Source organism: Lolium perenne, chromosome 3, assembly GCF_019359855.2.
Source record: "Lolium perenne isolate Kyuss_39 chromosome 3, Kyuss_2.0, whole genome shotgun sequence".
Lineage (NCBI taxonomy): Eukaryota > Viridiplantae > Streptophyta > Magnoliopsida > Poales > Poaceae > Lolium > Lolium perenne.
The window spans coordinates 42,410,936-42,435,005 of record NC_067246.2 but is presented as its reverse complement, the minus strand read 5'-3'; the positions used below and the strand labels follow the sequence as shown (position 1 = coordinate 42,435,005).

Genomic DNA, 24,070 nt, shown 5'->3' with positions numbered 1-24,070 from the left:
GAGAGAGCGGCGGCCGAAGCCGTTGTTGGCCGCACCGTCGTTCGCCATTGCTGGTTCCTTCGAGTTCCGGGATGATTTGGGGGAAGACGAGCGAGGAGGTGAATGCGGGGCAGCCGGGGTAGTTCGGCGATAAATAGCGGTAGGCGCGCATGAAACCGAGGCGACGGCATTAACTCGCCGCGTGGAAGCTACGCGTCCGGCGAATGCTGACCGGCGGCAGGCTTTTACAGCGCGCGGAAGACGATGCGATGAGGACGACGATCGGTGTCTCTCGCCGACAAGTTGGGGCCACCAGACGCGCGGGAACGTTTCGTGCGCTTTCGTTTCATCCGGAGTCCCCGAGCGCTCCCCGGGGGGCCGGGGATGGCGTGGGCTCGCCGGATGGATGAAGGGCCAAATCCGGACGAAAACGAGGAACCGGGGGCGCGACTGGGCCGAATTTCGCCGTCCGGATGGGAAAAACGTCGCTCGGGGGCCTCGTCGTGGGGACGAGTGGAGATGCTCTGGCGATGGCTTTGTATTCATAGGATGAGGATTAGAGGAGAGAGAGTTCTTTGGTTCAATTATTTTTGAGCGAGAATGAGAGATCCGTGGAAGCACTAGAAATTAGAGACTTGTCAATTGACCAAGATGGACCTCACCTGGATTGCTCTGTTATGGACGGTGTGATAGGGGGAGATATGTGGGCAGTGCAAACAACTGTCACTTCCGGAGATATCTCTGCATGACGCACCTAGAAATTAGACTAGCTTCTCTATTGGGCTATTATTACTTTTCTAGTCTTCCGAGGAAGTACCTCGTAATGAACGCTTGATTGAGTTGGTTAAGGAAAGAATTAAAATACGGTGTAAAATTGAGGAGGCTACTTCCTCTAATTTCTAAAAAAAAAATCTTAATGATATTGCCCGATGGTTAATTCCTAGTAAACTTAACTTGATGCCACTTGGGAAAAATCATCCATTCCATTTTAATTAACACAGACACTACAACAGTGTTTCATAAAAAAACACGGACACTACAACTCTGCATCTCCCACAACTGCGCTTCGATTTGTTTGGACTGGAGGGAGAAGCAACTAGTAATTTGCTCAATTCCACTTATAGTCCAGCGTAAAGCAATAAAAAGCAATAGTTTGCCCCTTCGTTCCTACTAAAATCTAGTTTCTGTCATCTAGCAAGTAGTATTAATCTGTGAAATAATTTGCAAGTCATCACTTTAAAAATATTATTATTTCCTCTTCATGCCTGAAGATTTACAAACAAGGAGAGTACATGTATTGTACTATAAATTAGCAGCGAGGCATATGACGAGTACACTAGTTTTTATCTCACAGATCTAATAAGAAGGTTCAAATGCAAAAAAGAGCCTGCTTCTTTATTTACATACCAATCACGAGTAAAGCACGTGCTAGTCTTCAAAGAATACAATCCGGCAAACTCTCACTACTTCTAAACAGATAATCAAGCAGGTCAAATGACTCAAGGATGCACCCAAGCTGTTACAGCTGCTGAACTTCTCCACCGACAAAATTACAGCAACAAACGCAATGGCCATCTAAAGAAGAAACTGGCCAATGCGGTGGCGTCGAGTGCCACTCCCTTGTCTCTGTCCGCTGCATTGTCCTCACTAGCAAGGACCCCATGCACACACACAGGCATCCACCTAACACCTTCTTGTGCTTTTTCATAGTATGATGGCCTTTTCTAGCAAAATCAGATATCAAATGTGAGATGAAACCAGGCCAAAAGTGAGCATGTACTGCAGAAAAATGTCGGACATGCATGCATATACCTAGCTAATACACGGATTATATATGGGGAGTGCAAACTGCACCGGCTCTAGCAGCAATGGATCAACCTGCAAGTAGTACTAGTGAATGTCCAGTATCAATCATGCAAGACAAGTTTTGATGCCATTAGCTCATCTACCGCACAAACATGCGAGTCACCGTTTTGTATATGCGAGATTGGGGACAACCAAAAATAAGCAAGCATAACACAGATCAAGCAATGAACATTTAACTAAACGCCCACATACTACAAGTTGATTTTTTTTATTACACAGATCAAGCCGGAAGGTAGATTATGGCAGGATACATTTTAAACCAAGAGCTAAAATAAATAAATAATCTTATATGCTTTTCTTTATTTTCTCCCGTAACATTCTGTGGTGTGATTGTGCTCTGCAGCAGCGCGTATCAAGGGACCATAATATATGTCCTTCTTTAGTTTTTAGACATTCAAATAACTTGATACGAAGAACAGGCCATGCTTCCTTTATGTGGTGTAGAAGCTTCTGATGAACACAATAATTGTCATATGCAAGTAAGCAAGCAAGCAATCTTATCACACAACTCAGAACAAGGGATGAAAAAGTCCATCTGCTGTTAGAGAAACCTACCATAGAAAGGATTAAGCTTTGGATTGTAACAATGGCAGTAGCCTTTGTTCCTTTACTTCACCCACAGCTTTCATTATACTTCAGATTCTAGTTTGCAAGCCAAAAATTCCATGAGCACCGGTAAATAGAAGAATGTAAAAGTAATTGGACTGACAATATGCAGGCAGATTGTACCATGAGCTAGAAAAAAATTGGCTAGACACACATAACTGGTACATGCACAGTAGTTACTAAAATAGTATTCATTGTGCAATATTTCTCATAGAATGACCGCAAATACTATTCGTGCACACCACTGACAGATGTTGCTTCCCCGTGCAGACTCTTGCTCACACCCAAAGGCAGCAACTTACACCATTTCAGACGCTCGATACACCCTCAGGAAAAAATTGGACTGACTGATGCAATTAAACATCAACACAACCTGACGTTGCTCATCAGTCAGGATAGGTTCTCAACTTCCAAACTAGACACTAATAAACATAGTCAGTATCATCACTTCCGCACCAAGACTGAAACAATTTCAATCAGCTAGATACTTCAATTCTCTTAGATACCTAGCAAGACAAAATGACACTAGTCGCCACTCGCCACCAGTTCTATTAGATACATAGCATCTTTGTTTTCTTCAAATGTTTATCACCTATATATGTGGTAAACATCACAGTTTTCAATCCAGAAATAAATATGAAAGAATCAAGATTCTATACGAACTAAATACTGCAACTACCAAGAAAGAGTAAGGCATACAGTACATGTAGATATCATTTGTATCTGTGCATAGTGCTTGCTCTAATCAAGCTTGAGGCTTGAGCTGATACTTACAAAGCAGAATGCAAAAATACAGGGGAGAAGGATTAACTACTGGAAGAAAATAGCAGGATTAACTACTCGAAGAAAATAGCAGGATCAACAATCCCACTGGCTAAAATTATAAGCCGAAGCATGTCCAACCATAGAATGATCTCTAATCAAAGATCAATACAACCCAATACCAACACAATACTTGGTATTGGCAGCATAATAACAGAAAAATCATACCATTAACATGAAAACTTCAATTACCAGAAATACTACAGCAGGGCCTCTAATAATATAAAACTAGGTGGCGAGAGCATAAGTACAGCCATGGTATTACATACCACATGGGAGCCACATGATCAAAGGCGTATACGACATGGGAGCCACATGGTAACTCACTGGAGATGCTGTAGCCGATTACAAGCGTCATGGTTGCAGCGTGGTCAACTCGCCGAGATAGTCGAAGCTGGGTTATTAGAGAAGAACATATACCTTCATTCATGATAGTGCAGACACCATACTGGGCTAATTTGGATTGATTTCCTGCATTTACCGGAAAGGATATGATGCATGAAGGAGCATCTGTGTTGTCTGATGACCGAAGTATGTAGAATGGACCAGAACAGACATAAAAGAGGTGCTTCTGTACCAACACATACTGCCCAATTGTAACTTGTAAGGCAAATAGAATAACAAAAGTATGGCCAACAATATCTTTGTTTTCTTAGGCTTCAAGTGTGTCAGATATTGTTGACGACAACAGAGAATGCCTCAAGGCCATTATCTCGGCATTTAGCTTTGGCTTGCGTTTCCTAGAGAACCATAGACAAGGAAAAAATATGAACACTTATCTATCTATGCAACAAATAGCCACCATAGTTATTGATAGGACTGAAATGAACGAACCAGAATCTTGGAAATATGAAGCTTCTGCTGCTCAACCTCTCCACCTCCCACATCAGCTCGCCCATGCAGCTGCTGCAACCAGACGGACAGAAGCTTAGCATATCTTTTCATTAAGCATATGAACAAAGAGCTTTCAGATGACACGAATAAGAGTCATGCTAGAGTGGACAGCATGTCAGGCTTCACAAATTTACTATTCTAAATATTTAACTCATTTGGACCCAACAAACACACCTTTATACACTGCCTGAGGAAGAACGCCCAATATCTTATAAAGTTTTTGCACCATGGTTATTTTCTCTGTAGTAACTCCACAGCTGTTTCAGTGACTTAAATATATTACTATTAGTTCAGCTACAGTGCCATCAAGAAAATATCAAAACATGGCCACAACAGGATGGATATGAAGCTAACTACCTTCCATGCCTCCAGTCAGCCCTCTCCTTGCCCCGGATGTTGCCACCGGCTCGGAAGCCGAGCTTCATCAACTTCCTGCATATCACCAGATAGGATATATAAGTTTCTTCAACTACAGAAAACAAAGTCTAATGTTCATGAAACAAACAAAGACCACATCAACATCATGCTTCCAAACCGCAAGGCAATATACCAACTAATGGAAATAGCAACTAAAGAAAAAAGCAACTAGCAACCACTTGGCTTGCGGGTGCAAAGCTGGGAACACCCAAGACACTGTGCAAGGGTTTCGGATCGATGGCACTTCTGCTACCCTGGATGCTCTGGAAGCACAGAAATGACTGTATTTGAGGGCACTCGCCCCTCTATCACCAACCCGATGATCAAAATCAAGGAAGAAGCGTCCCTTTGGGCTCAAGCCGGTGCCATAGGCCTACGAGATGCCCTGCCGATGACATGGGATGTCCATTAGTGTTCTCTTTAGACTCCCTGTAACCCACCTCCTAGGAGGCTTGTAAAAACCCTATCTTTTCAATGAAATGAGACGCAAAGGTCCTTTGCGTTTTCTCGGAAAAAAAAAACTATCGACCACTGAAATATTTTGCATGGATGTTTGTCCCTTTTTGGGACACTCAAACTTTCACAGTAACCAAATATATATACTCCGATTCAGACAATAATTCTAGTGCATACATGACAGCCCATGTGGCATATAAACATCAACGAGAGTTTCCGCAGCACCCAAAAACCAGAAACATGAACGATTGTTGACTCACACTAGCAAACAATCACATCCTGGGATGGTTCAAGTGCGTGCAAGCTACAGAGCTGCATGATTATCAAATCACTGATATGTAACAAATACACAACCAGCGGTTCATCTTATGCAACATAACCTATCAATTTTCTCTGATTACAGCCACAAAACAAGAAGATAGATAAAAGGAACCAAGCTTGCTCAGCAAATTGAAGTTGATACATTTAGAAGGACTAAAAATTTAACTGATATATGATATAGCATTCAACTGTAAAACATGCTGGTGCAAGAACTAGGCCTAACAATTTTGCACCAAGCAAAATTTCAAAATAACATACAATGTGTGACCAATTAGCCAGCTTGCCACTAAGTATACTACATTAAGTGCATACCCAATTAGCATTGATAAATGAGCAGGATTAAGTAAGACAAATGCATGAGCCTACGGCCACTACCTCTAGCACAAGGGGATAATTCAGAGAATCAACAGTCTAGCACTAGGCACAATACTATACAGATACAACGTAAGAGAGAAACAGGGCTATGCAATATGCAGAGGAAGGCGGGGAGAAAAAAAAGAGACAGTCTGAGGAAGTCACACTTTCTGTGCAGACCTTAAATGCGCAACTTCAGGATCCAACGAGCATATGTGGGGTTGTTGCCTAGCTTGACTGAAACTTCCAGTTTGGTGCTAACTGTGCTGCTTCAATTTTCCGAGCACAAGATGAGCTTCACATGTTCCCTGTCCATTGCTTCCTTCAATCCTGAAGAATACAAGAGAGTCGTGCATAAGCATGATTTACTACTGTGCAAAACAAGGAACTACTTTACATGAATTACTTTGAAACTTAAATAACTCAAAGAGGGAATGACTCTCGTGCCATGGCCGGGTTTAGATGGATGCAACCTGCTGCAACAAATTTCAGAAATAACTAGCCATTGAAAGTTATAAAACTCCATTCGGTACAGATTTAAATAGCATGTCATCAACCTATAAACACCAAAGTACTAATGGAATGTTTGTTTATGCAAGTAATAAATAAACAAACAAAGAAACATGTAGTCTACATTTTATCCACATAACGAGGACATCAAACCTAGATTGAGGAATGGGGCCTCTGCTGATAATATCGTCATCAAGAACAAGAAACTCTTGAAAAACTAGTATCCGCATTCCTCATTTACTACATAGACAGATAAATTAGTATAAATTAGAAACTCTTGAATGACTAGCTCCACCCAGACACCACAACAACAGTCCTCCCAGATATTTTATTTACCCAAAGAGAAGAGATGGATGAACTTAAGGGCACAGAGAGCACACACTCAACTTTTTAGCTACACACAAACAAGATAAAAAAAAACCAGCTGCACAACACTGGTAAGCACAAAACTTATCAGGAGAGGCAGCAGCAGGGAGGCACCAGAAGGTCGTTGTCCTTCTCATCCGTCCCTGGCGGTACCTGCCGCCGTCTTGGGTTGTACCACCAACCACATTGGGCAGAGATCAAACTGCAGAACATAGTTAGAAAAAGAAACATCTAAATCAATTGCTACATAGTAATTAAACAAAAATTTATTCAGATTAGCTAATAAAACAAATTTATATTGAAACTATAGGGTAATCTCTTCTCTAGAATTCATTTACAACTGGACATCACGTGTCAAATTAAGTCACATCACGTTATCATGTGAAGTTTTGTAATCCATCATCATCATGAGTTTTTACTTCATATGAACATGGTTATAACATACTGATAAAAACTAGTAAAATATTCACAACCAATGATGGATGTGAGTACTAAATAGAACCACAATTTGACAGAAACACCATGTGCATCAGATCGTAAAGAAACAAAATTAGCCTAAGGTTATCTAATTTTTCCCACTCGTAAAGCACTCATCATCCACAAGAACATACCCCAATATCACATTTTCACTATGAAAAATAAAATTATCTTTTTTGAAGCAAAAGAGCAAAGTCGTTGCATTAGTTGTATCATGAACTGATCACTAACCTTCATGCCTCGCTGAACACGGTAAACATTGAAAAATATCTGGGGTTCAAGATATTACCATATGTGAGTGCAAGTTTCCATATAAAAACCATAGTGTTGACCAAAAAAGCCAAGATAGTAATGCGCGGAGCAAGAAACCTTCCGCACCTGGTAAAGGTCGTCCACGGCTGGGCTGAGCAGCAGGACACTAGCAGCGGGGAGGTTGGTAGCGTCCTCTCAATGCGACATTAGCAGTAGAACCTGGCATTGCGCCCCATTCCTCTTCATAAAATGGAGACACTCGTACGCCGCGATTATGTTATCAGTAATCAGCCTTCCTGGGACGAAAGCCGACTGTTCCTCTGAGATAATCTCTGGCAGGATTTCTTTGAGACGGTTTGCCAAAACTTTGGATGCAATTTTGTATATCACATTGCATAAATGTTAGGTCTAAACTGACCTAGCTCCTCCGGAGAGGCCACTTTTGGGATCAAGACAATGAAAGTCTTATTGATCCCTTCCAGGCTGTCCTCAGCACGCAACACCCGTAGAACCGCCTTTGTCACTTCCTCACCACACAAATCCCAATGCTTTTGGAAGAACTATGCGGGAAAGCCATCAGGGCCTGGCGCTTTGAGCGGGAACATTTGGAACAAAGCAGACTTTACTTCCCCTTCCTCAAACGGCATAAGAAGCTGGGTATTCATCGCTTGGGTCACAGTTGGCTGCACTGACTCCAGTACCTCTGCCACCCCTGAGATAGGCTCCGAGGTGTATAGATCATCATAGAAACCCCTCGCCAGTTGGCAAAGCTCGGAGTGATCTTCGGTGACGGTGCCGTCTGGCCGGCGCAGTCTCGAGATCCGGTTTCTCTTCTTACGCTTGCAAGCCCGCATATGGAAGAATCTCGTATTGCGGTCCCCCTCCGATAGCCACTGAACTCGTGATCGTTGTTTCCACATTGTCTCCTCGTGATGGTGTAGCTCCACAATGCGTTCCACAATCTTCAGCTCACGGTGATCCGGCCCGACGCGGTCTGGTTCCCCACGCAGTGCCGCTAGCACCCCCTTGAGTACTTTCAATTCCTTTCGGACATGTCCGAAAGTATTCCGCCCCCAGTCTGACAAAGATGCAGAGAGGCCGTGAAGCTTCCCTTCCAAGTCATTCATCGTGGCCGAGGGATTTTCCTTCCATTCCTGCCCCACCATGGGAGAAAACGCATCATGCGCCTCCCACATAGCCTCATATCTGAACAGACGGGGCGTCCGCCGCTGCTCCACCCGCTGCTCATATTGCAACATGATTGGCGAGTGGTCTGAGGCAGCAGCCGATAGGTGTTGTACCTGTGCCATAGGGTATCTCGCACACCAGTCCGCTGTAGCTAGAGCTCTGTCGAGTCTGACACGAGGCGGACGACGTCGGGCTCCAGGTCGTCGTCGCTTGGGTAGAGGCGAACGAGAAGGAGCCCGCCGCGCGTGGCGAGCGGCACGGAACGGTCGACGACGGCCGCGGCAGCAGCGTCACCGTCAGCAGGGACGATGAAGGAGCTGAGCGGACGGCGAGACGTGCAGCCGAGCAGGGAAGGCCCGGGCAACGGGACGAAGGCGAGCTGGCTGTTGCAGCCCGCGGTGGGGCTGGTCCCTGGAAACATGGCTACCCGGCATCGCTGCGTGAAGTAGCCCACCAGGAGGGAGCGTGGCCACCGGCGCTGCTGGAGGAAGGACGGCGAGCTCCCCCGGCACGCCCATGGCCAGCGCGCCCTTGTACTTAGATGTCGGGTCCGCGTCGTACATGTTCTGGTACATATAGTAATTTCATAATAATTAAGCAATCCGATAAGATGACTTACGCATGATTGGTAGTCCGAAATTCATGAGTGTAAGGCTTTTACAATGCAAGTTTCTTGGCAAGGTATCGTAGGCAGAATAATCATGTGTCGCCATATGCATGATGAAAGAGTGTGATATTGTATCTTAGCTACTCCCTCCGTTCAAATATAAGTGTTTCAGCTTTTTCTAGATACCTATGTATCAACAGCTAAAATATGTCAAGATACGTTCGAATCTAGACAAAACTAAAATACTTATTTTTGGACAGAAGTAGTAAGTTACAACTCTTTCATGCAGTCATATGCAAAAGCAATTCCTAGATAAATCTTATGCATGAGTGAGGCTAAAATTATTAAAGTAAGATACAACTTAAAAAACAATGCACTACGGTGGTTGTTGTTTGAAATCTCTACTGCTTAGAATAACGTGCAAATAACCAGTGCACTATGAAAGGTATAAACTAATATGGTTAATTTAATAATTTGTCAGTACATAGACAAAATTGGTGCGTTTTACTAGCACTTGATTGATCAATTTGAGCAGCATTGTCACATGCCCACATGCTATTCTCAAATAATTGACTTAAATCTTAGATGTTGTGACTTGTGAACACGTGTAAAGTGTGTATCACTCCTCACATACATTTGTATATAAATGGTTGCACCCAAAGATGATGAATAATATATGGACCCTCACGGTGAACTCACACGGTAGTTGCTACGTCACGTTTTAGTGTTTTTTTTTCACGGTGAACTCTTGCTTTATGGTTATGGATAAGATGCCATTTTTGTTTAAATAACATCTAGTGGGGCATGGTAAAGATATCAAACTGTAGCAACTAAATCATATGTTTATGGCTTATACGAGCCAATAATCGACAAAACTTAAGTTTCTCTGCTAACCCATTTTATCTGCAACGCGTATAACATGATGATTAAATATTGTTTTTTTTTCTCCACATGACAAGGGCCATTTGCGGGAGCACAGAGGTCCCACCAGACAGTGACCTTCTGCCCAACAGCTGACCCAGGTTAGTGGGAGGCCTGGGGCCCACATGTCATGGTCACAAGCCTAACGGGGATATTTTATAATTTGCCACACATTACATTGGATCTTTATAATTTGCCACACATTACTTTGTCTTCTACTATTTGCCACACATTACACTCATTTCTTTATAATTTGCCCTATTTCTCCCTTTACAGCTTTATTAAAAAAAGTTACTCCAAAATACTTTGTGGAATACCGTAACTGTACGTATGTGGCTGGAACTAGTTGAACCGATGAACAAAACGAATCAAATCCCCATTCATTTGGTCGGTCAACCACTGCTATTCCCCATTCCTCTTCCTAGTGACCACAGGGGAGAGCACCATCCGACGAGGGAGCGTGCCAAGGTCCGCGCCGGCTGGCCGGCCGCCATGCTCACGCTCGTCCCGTGGCCGGTCGAGCGACGGCGAGCTCCCATGGCAGGGGAGACAGTGGAGCTCCTCAACGCGTGGTACTGGGGCCGGGCGGGGACCCCCAAATGGAGCCATGGTGGTGCTCGGCAGCATACGCGGCTGCTGCGACGAGGAAGAGCTGGCAATCGCTTGCATCGAGCTGCTTTTGCCGCTGCCCACCCGAAGCCGCTACCGGCGACTTCCGGCGACACCTCCGAAAGCTGATGTTCGCGGCGATGTCCACGAGCTCATGCCGCCGGCCACCTCTTGGATATGCTGCTCCCAGCTACATCCCCAACTAGCTGCTGCCATGCCGGTAAACTATCTCTACTTCCCCTCGATCTATTATTGTTGATGTTTACTTATTTTTTCTGCTGAATCGAATGAGTGGATAGACACTACGGAAAGCACACATGTGTGCAAGATGGAAATACATCCCTCTCAATTGAAAATCGTTGTGTGTACAGCTACTACTTGTCTATACGGAATAGATGTGTTCGACTTTGTTTTTTTACTTTCCCTGCTGCCTGTAATGCACATCCCTGAAAGCATATGCTATCATTTTGTTAATGAAACTGTTGTTATTTTGTTCAGTGATAGCAAGTTCAGTGATAGCAAACATGTTCCTGCACTTCTTCTTTAATTCCAATATTTAACTGGAGGTGACCAAGCTCACATTGCTTCAGAAAGAACTATTTGATTTCGAGGCTATAAAGTGAATTACTTGTACTTATGTTCTGTTTGATGGTTGCTTTGTAGGTACGGTGGTGGCATGAGTTCAGCTAAGGCAGCACTTGAGAGCGATACCAGAGTATGTTCTATGTAGGTTCTTGCTTATGAAGCAGGTCAAAAAGACAAAATCGGAGTGAACACAATATCAGCAGGTATCTTCTTTGGAAAGAGTTGAATAATTGTTTGTTTCCAGGAAACCTTTCGGCATAAATCTTAGTAGTTATAACCTGCTCTCCAGCTATTGAAGCATTTGCACATGAAGCATGCTTCTGTACAAGTGTATGTACAAGCATTTAAGACAATAGGTAATAGCATCCATCCATATATCACAAAATCTGTTGGATTACATGGAATTGATATCATTCATCACACGAAGATCACCAACTCATCACCAGAAATATGCCGAGCTTAAATAATACAGATTTGAAAACATCAAACATCTATCTTAAAATTGAAAACATAGTCTCGACGCAATAAAATCACTATTTCCTCCTCCTTGGAGTTAATTTTTCTTGCAAGCATTTGAACTTGAAGGCACATCAAAAGTAGGTCTCAATGGAGATTTAGTAGGTGTCACAGTGGCGGTGATGCACCATCTCCAGCCAAGGCCATAGCAAGTCTCCTACAATTGAACATTAGGTTAGAAAATTGCTTTTTCCCATGGTTTTGAGCATATGAAAACAAGCAGAAGCATTACCTCCGTGTAATAACCCCAGGGCTGTCATGAAGGCTAGGAGGCAGTGTGATTGTGTCTCTTTTCGGTGTCCCAACAGCCGTAGAAAGTAGCTCTTGCTCAAGTACCTCTCTAGGTAGTTGATCGTCACCTTCATGAACTTTTTCGCCTCTTCTTTCGTTTTCAAGACACAATGAAATAAGAGACTATTACAGATATGATAGTAATACAAAAAAACAAATATTACCTTTCTCTAGGTTCATTTTTCTGGACATTTTGTTTGCCTATGCCCCAACTCTCCACATTTTTTGCATCTGTTTGTGGTGCCAAATCTCTTTTTCTCTTTTGGCTTCCCTTTGACTCCATTTTTTTGTGCCTTCTCTTCACCACCATCGTCCTGCTCCTTTCCTTTGTCATGTAGCTTTTTCTTCCCTTTACTGCTACTACCACCGTCTTCAAGGCAACCTTTGATTCTAAGTTTCCTCTGTCTCCCTATAGGCCTCTTTGAAATCGGTGGCACCATATCAAAATCTAATTTGACCTGAGGCCACTGAGACTTGTCTGTGATGGGTTCAATCTCTCCAGCATATGCTGCTTGGAACATACTCACTGAGTAGTACTGATGCACATATGGATGAAAGTTTGTATTTGCCGTCCCAATAAGGAATGCAAGTGCATGATCGCAAGGCTTCCCGGTGTCGCCATTCTAGGCAAGTGCACTCTCGCTACCTATCTTCACAACATGCCTAAGATTATTCTTGTTCGTGTCCTTAACCTCACAACTTTCTCCTGTTGATCTTCCAACATCGAAATGATCAAGTTCTCTGGTCCTATTATTTATCTGTTGAATGATCGCAGGTAGTATATTTCCAGTGAGAATTTTCCCAACCTCTCTCCGCCTATGAAAAAGTTTCATGATTTTCTCTCTTAGTGAGTCAGCTAGCTCATCCGGAGGAAGGTCCTTCATTCCTTTAATCCAGCTATTGAAGCTCTCAGCTAGGTTATTGTGAATGTAATCACACTTTATTTCAGTGTTGAAGTCACATCTCATCCACTTCAAGTTATGATAAGTACTCAAGTAGGTAGCTACCTCGGGTTTAGCTTCAAATATCTTTGCCATATGGTAGTTAAATGTTTCTACGCGATAAGCCTTGGCTGCTGGCCACATCCGACCAAAAACGTCTCCATGAAACTTTTTTTTGAAGTTTTCCATTAGATGCCTAAAGCATTCCCTCTGCTCAGCTTGAGGAAAAACTTTTAATCGCATTCTCTAAGCCTTTGCATGCATCTGTACAAATAGCTAGATTTTGAAGATGTCCTATTGCCCTATGCAATTGTTGCATAAACCAAGTCCAATTATCCTCGGTCTCAAGCAAAGAATCCAAATGCCAAAGGAAACATCCAGCTATGTCCATCTAGAGCTGTACATGCTGCTAACTGACCATTCCACTTTCCGTTCATGAAGGTGGAGTCTATACTAACATATGGTCTACAACCTTTCAAAAATCCGTCAATGCTTGGCTTGAGTGCCATAAAAATCTGCAGAAATACACTTTACCTCCTTCACTCTTCACATCAACCTCTACAATGCTACCCGGAGATCTCTTCTCAATCTCAGCTTTGAAGTTCCAGAGATTCTGAAAGCTCTCTCCCCATGTACCATATAATTTATCCATGGCCTTTTCTTTGGCCCTCCAAACAGTTTGATACCCAGTAGTAACTTTGTACTCGTCTTTTAACCTTTTTGGAGATTCAGTAGCACCTATATTTGGTTCAGTCCGGTATTCCAATTGACTTTTCTACCACCCATGCTTGATCTGCCATGCTTGAGACCACTTCAGCTGTTGATGAACAATTATGAGGCTTTACTATTTTGTTAACCTGCATGAAAACACAATATAATCTGTAAGTTGCATGTAACTTTATAAAATAGTTGCAACATACAACATAAAAGGTTGATGCTAGATGAGTTATTACCCTGACTGTTTTTCCATCTTCTGTTGTCCTAGCCGTTATTCTCCAACGACATATATTTCCTTTACAATGGCCTATAAATCGAGTAGTGTCACTATCCTGTATCTGAATGTCAAACTTGCCTCTAATAGCAAATGTTCTCAATAGCATCCTAAACTCTTCCATTGAAGTAAATAAGGAACCTTCCTCTATCACAGGATGCTCTTTGTCATACCAAAAGTGTTTCTCTTCGTGCATATGGTCGCACAGGGACAGCATCAGCAAGTAAATTTTGGTCAATATCATCCATATCGACATTGATGTTTGCAATGGAAGCTTCGATCGCTGCTCCAGCTATAGCTCGTTGATGCCCGAATTTATCATCAATTCCAAGTATCAAGCACAAGTTCTCTTCTGCTACAGAACTTCAATTTCATTTTCATTCGCAGGTGCTATCTCAATTTGAGACCAATCGATGACTCTATCAATCGAACTACTTCCATCATTGGATCGAAATATTCAAAGTAGACAAATCGGTAGTATTGCCGTCGATGCCCTAGTCAAAAACAAAATAGCAATTCATTAGTTTATGCGGAAACATAAGTGAGCATTGAATGTAATATTATGCTACCTGATATCGACATCTAATATCTAATATGCACACACAGAACACATGCCAGCATGGTGCGATCTGAGAAACAAAGGCAAGATGAGGATCTTGGCAAGATGATGAGATTTCTAGTAATTCAATTATCTGCCATGCCATAGATCGTGGCTGCCACTCAAGGGAAATAGGGCAAATATTGATGGGAAGGAGGGAAGATCGAGAGAACAATGTGTTACATGGACCGTGGCTGTCCTTCATGATCGCTGATCATGGCTGCGCCACCGGTGGTCCGGCCGTTGCCGCCGGCGGTGATCCCACTCAGCTTCTCTGTTTCGCGGATCCTGTTTCTCCGCTGCTGCAAAAGGAACAATCAGAGGACGGTTTTGTTCTGTTTTCAGGATTGATTTGGTTGACCAATCGATTGAGTGCAGATCTAATCCGTTAGGTGATCGTTCCAGCCACATACGTACGATTCGGTATTTCACAAAGTATTTTGGAGTAAAATAATTTAATAGAGCTGTAAAGGGAGGTATAGGGCAAATTATAAAGGAATGAGTGTAATGTGTGGCAAATAGTAGAAGACAAAGTAATGTGTGGCAAATTATAAAGATCCAATGTAATGTGTGGCAAATTATAAAATATCCCCTCCTCCTTCCCCTTTGGCCGTCCGTCCACGGAATCTCTCTCCGGCCATGGCCGCGCCGCGCGGCTCCCTGCAGAGCCCACTCCTCCCCGGCGGTGCCCTCTCTCCAGACGCGGCGCCGCACCTCCGGGTCCGCCGCCCGTGCGCCGCGTTGGCCATCGCCGTGGCTCTGCTCGCCCTTGCCGGCGTGCTGCTGCTGCTCTCGAGCCCCGGCGCCGGGCCTGCAGGTGATCGGCCGGAGCGGGGTGTCCGCCGGGCGCGCGGCTGGGCACGCACGAGGTGGAGTCCGGTGCGGGCGCGGTAGCGGCGGACGACGGGCGGTGCTCGGAGGTGGGCGCGGCCGCGCTGCGGGCGGGCGGGCACGCGGTGGACGCGGCCGTGGCGGCGGCGTTCTGCCTCGGCGTGGTCCACCCCATGTCCAGCGGGATCGGCGGCGGCGCCTTCATCGTCGTCAGGAACGCGAGCTCCGGCGAGGCCGTCGCCTTCGACGCACGGGAGACCGCGCCGGCCGCGGCCACGCCGGTACGTTACTGTCCCTCTACGTCGCAGTCATGAGCGGCACAACAGCAACAAAGATTCCAGTTTTATTTATTCTTGCGACCGGTCGTTAGGCTAGGATATTTTATAATTTGCCACACATTACATTGGATCTTTATAATTTGCCACACATTACTTTGTCTTCTACTATTTGCCACACATTACACTCATTCCTTTATAATTTGCCCTATACCTCCCTTTACAGCTCTATTAAATTATTTTACTCCAAAATACTTTGTGAAATACCGTAACTGTACGTATGTGGCTGGAACGATCACCTAACGGATTAGATCTGCACTCAATCGATTGGTCAACCAAATCAATCCTGAAACAGAACAAAACCGTCCTCTACAGCTTGTTCCTTTTGCAGCGGAGAAACAGGATCCGCGAAACAGAGAAGCTGAGTGGGATCACCGCCGGCGGCAACGGCCGGACCACCGGTGGCGCAGCCATGATCAGCGATCATGAAGGACAGCCACGGTCCATGTAACACATTGTTCTCTCGATCTTCCCTCCTTCCCATCAATATTTGCCCTATTTCCCTTGAGTGGCAGCCACGATCTATGGCATGGCAGATAATTGAATTACTAGAAATCTCATCATCTTGCCAAGATCCTCATCTTGCCTTTGTTTCTGTACTGCACCATGCTGGCATGTGTTCCTGTGTGTGCATATTAGATATTAGATGTCAGTATCAGTAGCATAATATTACATTCAATGCTCACTTATGTTTCCGCATAAACTAATGAATTGCTATTTTGTTTTTGACTAGGGCATCGACGACAGATACTACCGATTTGTCTACTTTGAATATTTCCCGATCCAATGATGGAAGTAGTTCAGTTGATAGAGTCATCGATTGGTCTCAAATTGAGATAGCACCTGCGAATGAAAATGAAATTGAAGTTCCTGTAGCAGAAGAGAACTTGTGCTTGATACTTGGAATTGATGATAAATTCGGGCATCAACGAGCTATAGCTGGAGCAGCGATCGAAGCTTCCATTGCAAACATCAATGTCAGTATGGATGATATTGACCAACATTTACTTGCTGATGCAGCTGTCCCTGTGCCTGACCATATGCCTGAAGAGAAACACTTTTGGTATGACAAAGAGCATCCGTGATAGAGGAAGGTTCCTTATTTACTTCAATGGAAGAGTTTAGGATGCTATTGAGAACATTTGCTATTAGAGGCAAGTTTGACATTCAGATACAGGATAGTGACACTACTCGATTTATAGGCCATTGTAAAGGAAATATATGTCATTGGAGAATAACGGCTAGGACAACAAGATGGAAAAACAAATGTGGTAATAACTCATCTAGCATCAACCTTTTATGTTGTATGTTGCAACTATTTTATAAAGTTACATGCAACTTACAGATTATATTGTGTTTTCATGCAGGTTAACAAAATAGTAAAGCCTCATAATTGTTCATCAACAGCTGAAGTGGTCTCAAGCATGGCAGATCAAGCATGGGTGGTAGAAAAGTCAATTGGAATACTTGACTGAACCAAATATAGGTGCTACTGATCTCCAAAAAAGGTTAAAAGACGAGTACAAAGTTACTACTGGGTATCAAACTGTTTGGAGGGCCAAAGAAAAGGCCATGGATAAATTATATGGTACATGGGGAGAGAGCTTTCAGAATCTCTCGAACTTCAAAGCTGAGATTGAGAAGAGATCTCCTAGTAGCATTGTAGAGGTTGATGTGAAGAGTGAAGGAGGTAAAGTGTATTTCTGCAGATTTTTTATGGCACTCAAGCCAAGCATTGACGGATTTTTGAAAGGTTGTAGACCATATGTTAGTATAGACTCCACCTTCATGAACGGAAAGTGGAATGGTCATAGCAGCATGTACAGCTCTAGATGGACATAACTGGATGTTTCCTTTGGCATTTGGATTCTTTGCTTCAGAGACTGAGGATAATTGGACTTGGTTTATGCAACAATTGCATAGGGCAATAGGACATCTTCAAAATCTAGCTATTTGTACAGATGCATGCAAAGGCTTAGAGAATGCAAGTAAAAAGTTTTTCCTCAAGTCGAGCAGAGGGAATGCTTTAGGCATCTAATGGAAAACTTCAAAAAAAGTTTCATGGAGACGTTTTTGGTCGGATGTGGCCAGCAGCCAAGGCTTATCGCGTAGAAACATTTAACTACCATATGGCAAAGATATTTGAAGCTAAACCCGAGGTAGCTACCTACTTGAGTACTTATCATAACTTGAAGTGGATGAGATGTGACTTCAACACTGAAATAAAGTGTGATTACATTCACAATAACCTAGCTGAGAGCTTCAATAGCTGGATTAAAGGAATGAAGGACCTTCCTCCGGATGAGCTAGCTGACTCACTAAGAGAGAAAATCATGAAACTTTTTCATAGGCGGAGAGAGGTTGGGAAAATTCTCACTGGAAATATACTACCTGCGATCATTCAACAGATAAATAATAGGACCAGAGAACTTGATCATTTCGATGTTGGAAGATCAACAGGAGAAAGTTGTGAGGTTAAGGACACGAACAAGAATAATCTTAGGCATGTTGTGAAGATAGGTAGCCGAGAGTGCACTTGCCTAGAATGGCAGCACACCGGGAAGCCTTGCGATCATGCACTTGCATTCCTTATTGGGACGGCAAATACAAACTTTCATCCATATGTGCATCAGTACTACTCAGTGAGTATGTTCCAAGCAGCATATGCTGGAGAGATTGAACCCATCACAGACAAGTCTCAGTGGCCTCAGGTCAAATTAGATTTTGATATGGTGCCACCGATTTCAAAGAGGCCTATAGGGAGACAGAGGAAACTTAGAATCAAAGGTTGCCTTGAAGACGGTGGTAGTAGCAGTAAAGGGAAGAAAAAGCTACATGACAAAGGAAAGGAGCAGGACGATGGTGGTGAAGAGAAGGCACAAAAAAATGGAGTCAAAGGGAAGCCAAAAGAGAAAAAGAGATTTGGCACCACAAACAGATGCAAAAAATGTGGAGAGTTGGGGCATAGGCAAACAAAATGTCCAGAAAATGAACCTAGAGAAAGGTAATATTTGTTTTTTTGTATTACTATCATATCTGTAATAGTCTCTTATTTCATTGTGTACTGAAACAGAAAGAAGAGGGCGAAAAAAGTTCATGAAGGTGACGATCAACTACCTAGAGAGGTACTTGAGCAAGAGCTACTTTCTACGGCTGTTGGGACACCGAAAAGAGACACAATCACACTGCCTCCTAGCCTTCATGACAGCCCTGGGGTTATTACACGGAGGTAATGCTTCTGCTTGTTTTCATATGCTCAAAACCATGGGAAAAAGCAATTTTCTAACCTAATGTTCAATTGTAGGAGACTTGCTATGGCCTTGGCTGGAGATGGTGCATCACCGCCACCTGTGACACCTACTAAATCTCCAGCGAGACCTACTTTTGATGTGCCTTCAAGTTCAAATGCTTGCAAGAAAAAATTAACTCCAAGGAGGAGGAAATAGTGATTTTATTGCGTCGAGACTATGTTTTCAATTTTAAGATAGATGTTTGATGTTTTCAAATCTGTATTATTTAAGCTCGGCATATTTCTGGTGATGAGTTGGTGATCTTCGTGTGATGAATGATATCAATTCCATGTAATCCAACAGATTTTGTGATATATGGATGGATGCTATTACCTATTGTCTTAAATGCTTGTACATACACTTGTACAGAAGCATGCTTCATGTGCAAATGCTTCAATAGCTGGAGAGCAGGTTATAACTACTAAGATTTATGCCGAAAGGTTTCCTGGAAACAAACAATTATTCAACTCTTTCCAAAGAAGATACCTGCTGATATTGTGTTCACTCCGATTTTGTCTTTTTGACCTGCTTCATAAGCAAGAACCTACATAGAACATACTCTGGTATCGCTCTCAAGTGCTGCCTTAGCTGAACTCATGCCACCACCGTACCTACAAAGCAACCATCAAACAGAACATAAGTACAAGTAATTCACTTTATAGCCTCGAAATCAAATAGTTCTTTCTGAAGCAATGTGAGCTTGGTCACCTCCAGTTAAATATTGGAATTAAAGAAGAAGTGCAGGAACATGTTTGCTATCACTGAACTTGCTATCACTGAACAAAATAACAACAGTTTCATTAACAAAATGATAGCATATGCTTTCAGGGATGTGCATTACAGGCAGCAGGGAAAGTAAAAAAACAAAGTCGAACACATCTATTCCGTATAGACAAGTAGTAGCTGTACACACAACGATTTTCAATTGAGAGGGATGTATTTCCATCTTGCACACATGTGTGCTTTCCGTAGTGTCTATCCACTCATTCGATTCAGCAGAAAAAATAAGTAAACATCAACAATAATAGATCGAGGGGAAGTAGAGATAGTTTACCGGCATGGCAGCAGCTAGTTGGGGATGTAGCTGGGAGCAGCATATCCAAGAGGTGGCCGGCGGCATGAGCTCGTGGACATCGCCGCGAACATCAGCTTTCGGAGGTGTCGCCGGAAGTCGCCGGTAGCGGCTTCGGGTGGGCAGCGGCAAAAGCAGCTCGATGCAAGCGATTGCCAGCTCTTCCTCGTCGCAGCAGCCGCGTATGCTGCCGAGCACCACCATGGCTCCATTTGGGGGTCCCCGCCCGGCCCCAGTACCACGCGTTGAGGAGCTCCACTGTCTCCCCTGCCATGGGAGCTCGCCGTCGCTCGACCGGCCACGGGACGAGCGTGAGCATGGCGGCCGGCCAGCCGGCGCGGACCTTGGCACGCTCCCTCGTCGGATGGTGCTCTCCCCTGTGGTCACTAGGAAGAGGAATGGGGAATAGCAGTGGTTGACCGACCAAATGAATGGGGATTTGATTCGTTTTGTTCATCGGTTCAACTAGTTCCAGCCACATACGTACAGTTACGGTATTCCACAAAGTATTTTGGAGTAACTTTTTTTAATAAAGCTGTAAAGGGAGAAATAGGGCAAATTATAAAGAAATGAGTGTAATGTGTGGCAAATAGTAGAAGACAAAGTAATGTGTGGCAAATTATAAAGATCCAATGTAATGTGTGGCAAATTATAAAATATCCCAAGGAGGAGAAGCAGAGGATTCTTGGATGGTGAGAGCTGACAGCGCCAATGGGAGTGATCCGTTTTCTTGGCTTGAGATGTTTTATACTGCCCACTTGTCAAAAAAGTCCGATTTTTTCTTGCTTGTTTTTGGTTGTTGTAAAAAGTATAACCCAGACCAAGACAGACTAGTTTGACAATATATTGTACGGAGTAGTATATTGAAGTTCAGAAGAGGAAGGCTAGACGCAATTGTAAGAATTGTTTTGGTGCTGATCCTTCATTACAAAACCTACTTTAATAGTACTTGAAAATGTGCCCGTGCGTTGCAACGGGACATATTCGTTATTAGAACTAAGCTAGGGTGGTAAAAATAGGCCAAGAAGAAACATAAAAGTATTACTTGTGTTTTTCCATAACATCCTGTCCCACCGTACGCCACCACTATAAGAAATATGACGTGTTGTTTTTTTCGTTTACTACCCATGTGTTTCTATGGATTAATCAATATCTTTTAGTTATGTAGACTTTTAGTATTGAAAATCAATCATGTGTGTGACATGGAGTGGACCTTGCGTGGGTCACGCATTTGCTACTACCGCTGACAACAAGCAGGATAAAGTATCTGGTGAAAACCAATGGCTAGTGAAACCCTGGAAAGCAAGTTGTTAGTCACCGGTTCTGAGATGTATGAGCTGGATCAACTATCAACTCATTAGTCCATTTCACAAAATGTGCTCGCTTAATTCGTATCATTTTGTCACCGAACCCTTATAAATATTAGTACACATCTTTACACTGCATCTTGGGTGTCGTTTTGTCACACTTAAAAAGAGGAAAATTTCCTGATATTGGATTGAGGGCAGCGCTGGGTTCTTCCAATCGCACCCACACGTGGGTCCACGATGGGGCCAGAGCTTCTCTTCCTTGACCCAAACTCCGGGCGTCTATGGGGTCGTGTCGAGGGCGCGGCGAGGGAAGCCACAAATATAGGTTGGAGGGCCTAGTAGGGAGCAGGGTTGTCAGAAAGATGGATGAGAAGGTTGGAGGGCCTAGTAGAGATGACCCAGTATCTTAGGAACTCTGCCGCAGCGATGACATCCACCAGGCAGTGGTTCATGGCGGTTGTACATCACCTAAGAACAACCGGTTGTATTATTGGAGTAGCCAACAACCGGCTATATTATTGGAGTTGCTCTTAGGTGAGAGTAGCAGGTTAAAAGCCTATATGGCTTTGTGATGTTATTAAAACTGGCCCAAACCACCTCGGAATGAATCCAGTTGTTAGCACTCGTTACCTAGTAGTACAACAAGTCAACCTGGTAAAAAAATGACCATCGTCAGCTGAGAAGTCTTTCCGTACTGGCCGGCCTCTCTAGAGCAGAAATCCAACCCTCCTTCCCCACCACCAGCAACAATGATGTTCAGAAGAGGAAGGCTAGACGCAATTGTAAGAATTATTTTGGTGCTGATCCTTCATTACAAAACCTGCTTTAATAGTATTTGGCTTGTTGCTCCACCAGTCCAGGATACACGTGCCTATGGATGATTGGGCATGAGGTGGGAAGCCACTAATTTTCTGAAGTTACTTCAGTGAGTAGTTCTTGTCCGATTGTGTTTCTTCCGTGGAAGCAAAATGATAGGATGGAATTTATTTCAGTGAGTATAATGGTTGGTGTCGGATTTTTTTAAGGCCAACATTTTTTTCTTCCAAACGGGCTATCGCTTTTCATCAATTTCTCAACAGAAATAGCATGTCTTTTACAAACAACAACTAAACCTGCTGAAACTATTCGTCCTCGAATACCTTTACCGGACAAAAATCGGTTATATGTGCTACCATATCCTAATTAACAATTTAACAAATACACATGTAGAATGTCAACATATATGTGTGAATTTTTTTGTTCAGAATTGTTTTAACATTTTAAAATACGTTTCTGATAGCAGTAGCATATGCACCCTAGAATAAAATTGGATTTTGGCATCTACAAGACTACAAGAAAACTTTAGATTCATCACTAACATATGTCTCTACCATATACTTAATGTTGTAATATTGAGAAGATTTTCTGTATACTCGGGTAAAATATTTAAATATACTCACGTTGTTCTCTTTTGGTCTACATTCTTCAATTTTTAAGACCAATTAGCAAGTCACTTAATACTAATATTTTGATACGTAAACAACAAATATGTGCTACATTAGAGATTTGGCCAGCGGATGGCAGCGTTGGGACCTACTCATCTGCATCGATAATAAAGATGGCGGTCCTAGGGTCCTTCTTGTGCGAAGGTGGAGATCTTACGGAGGACGGTCCCTCTTGATATGGCCGGAGTGGTGAGTTTCGGAAGGCTCCGTCGATGAATGTAACAATGCACTTTATGCCTGGAGTTTGTTGGATCAGTGCTATTCGGTCATGCGCACTCATGCTTTATTCCGGTCGTTTGGTTATGGAGGAAGCGGCTCGAAGCTCTGTTCTTTCTTGCCATATCGAGACATTTGCTCCATGGCGAAGTTAGAGGCAGAGAATACCATGAGGGACGGATTGGAGGACTAGCAATGAAGGTTCAAGTCTCTGCGCGTTGAGGGGCTTGCTTAGTGTTCTGGGTTTCGTAGCAGCAATATGTAAGTGGTGCAGTGGTGAATCCAGCCCATTTTTCTAGGGTGGGGCGGGCCTAATTTAGGCTGCGCTTTTCTCATTTTCCTAATTTTTCTATAGATAATATATTGGCTAGACCAAATCTTAGGGTGGGCCCTGCCCCATCCTTCCACCCTGCTGGCTCCGCCACTAAGTGGGGGCGGAAACACATGTGAAGTTCAGAGTCTTACCTTTTAGGTTGAAAATCCAAGGTCTGGCCTTAATTGATTGTGTCTGGCAATGATCTTGTTAGAGGCATTATTTTGAGAGCGGAGACTATCTTCAGGGTGAAAACCTAAAATCCTTTATCGAGCAATGATGGTGTATGTGCACCGTTCCCTTTTAGTTAACGTCGCGTTTGGAATGCCTGGAGTTCAGGTGTTGTCTTGGTGGTGTGGGTGTACTATTGATGTTAGGACTAGAGTACCGTAGTAGGACTTTTTGTGTTCTTAGTTTCATTTTCTCTTTTTGGTTGTGTGCATCCATACTGCCATTAGAATATTGTGTTGTTGCAGAGCCTGTGTGTAATTGATATGTATCGATATTAACATGTTCTCTTTATCGAAAAAATAACATCAAATAGAGAAAGGAGGATTTTTTTACAGAAGGCTCGACGAGCCCAGCTTTGAATTAACAAAGCCATCAACCGGCCAGGAGTACAAGATAGCACGCAGCAAAGAAAAAGAAGAGA

The 24,070-nt window shown here is 43.3% G+C and overlaps 4 long non-coding RNA genes and 1 pseudogene across 30 annotated transcripts; 2 read left to right on the top strand and 3 right to left on the bottom strand.

The window, feature by feature from the left end:
* Window positions 1-1,214: 1,214 nt before the first annotated feature.
* Window positions 1,215-9,090, bottom strand: LOC127340659 (uncharacterized). Of its 27 annotated transcripts, none has more exons than XR_007874680.2 (11): window positions 7,447-9,090; window positions 7,300-7,338; window positions 6,706-6,793; window positions 6,122-6,191; window positions 5,896-6,045; window positions 4,525-4,599; window positions 4,342-4,436; window positions 4,108-4,179; window positions 2,401-4,013; window positions 1,792-1,857; window positions 1,215-1,698 (listed from the first exon to the last, which is right to left on the bottom strand). It is a non-coding gene; the product is annotated as an uncharacterized lncRNA (long non-coding RNA). The 27 variants fall into 27 exon arrangements; XR_007874682.2 differs by having other exon boundaries at window positions 6,122-6,188; XR_007874699.2 differs by lacking the exon at window positions 6,122-6,191 and having other exon boundaries at window positions 2,401-3,667; window positions 3,755-4,013.
* Window positions 9,091-10,317: 1,227 nt separating this feature from the next.
* Window positions 10,318-11,480, top strand: LOC139837513 (uncharacterized). The gene is made up of 2 exons (XR_011753998.1): window positions 10,318-10,865; window positions 11,309-11,480. It is a non-coding gene; the product is annotated as an uncharacterized lncRNA (long non-coding RNA).
* A 733-nt stretch (window positions 11,481-12,213) lies between these two features.
* On the bottom strand, window positions 12,214-13,355 carry LOC139837855 (uncharacterized; annotated as a pseudogene).
* A 2,715-nt stretch (window positions 13,356-16,070) lies between these two features.
* Window positions 16,071-20,631, bottom strand: LOC139838400 (uncharacterized). Its single transcript, XR_011754773.1, has 3 exons — window positions 20,078-20,631; window positions 19,510-19,634; window positions 16,071-16,355 (listed from the first exon to the last, which is right to left on the bottom strand). It is a non-coding gene; the product is annotated as an uncharacterized lncRNA (long non-coding RNA).
* On the top strand, window positions 18,532-19,488 carry LOC139838401 (uncharacterized). Its single transcript, XR_011754774.1, has 3 exons — window positions 18,532-18,737; window positions 18,807-18,962; window positions 19,038-19,488. It is a non-coding gene; the product is annotated as an uncharacterized lncRNA (long non-coding RNA).
* Window positions 20,632-24,070: the final 3,439 nt, after the last annotated feature.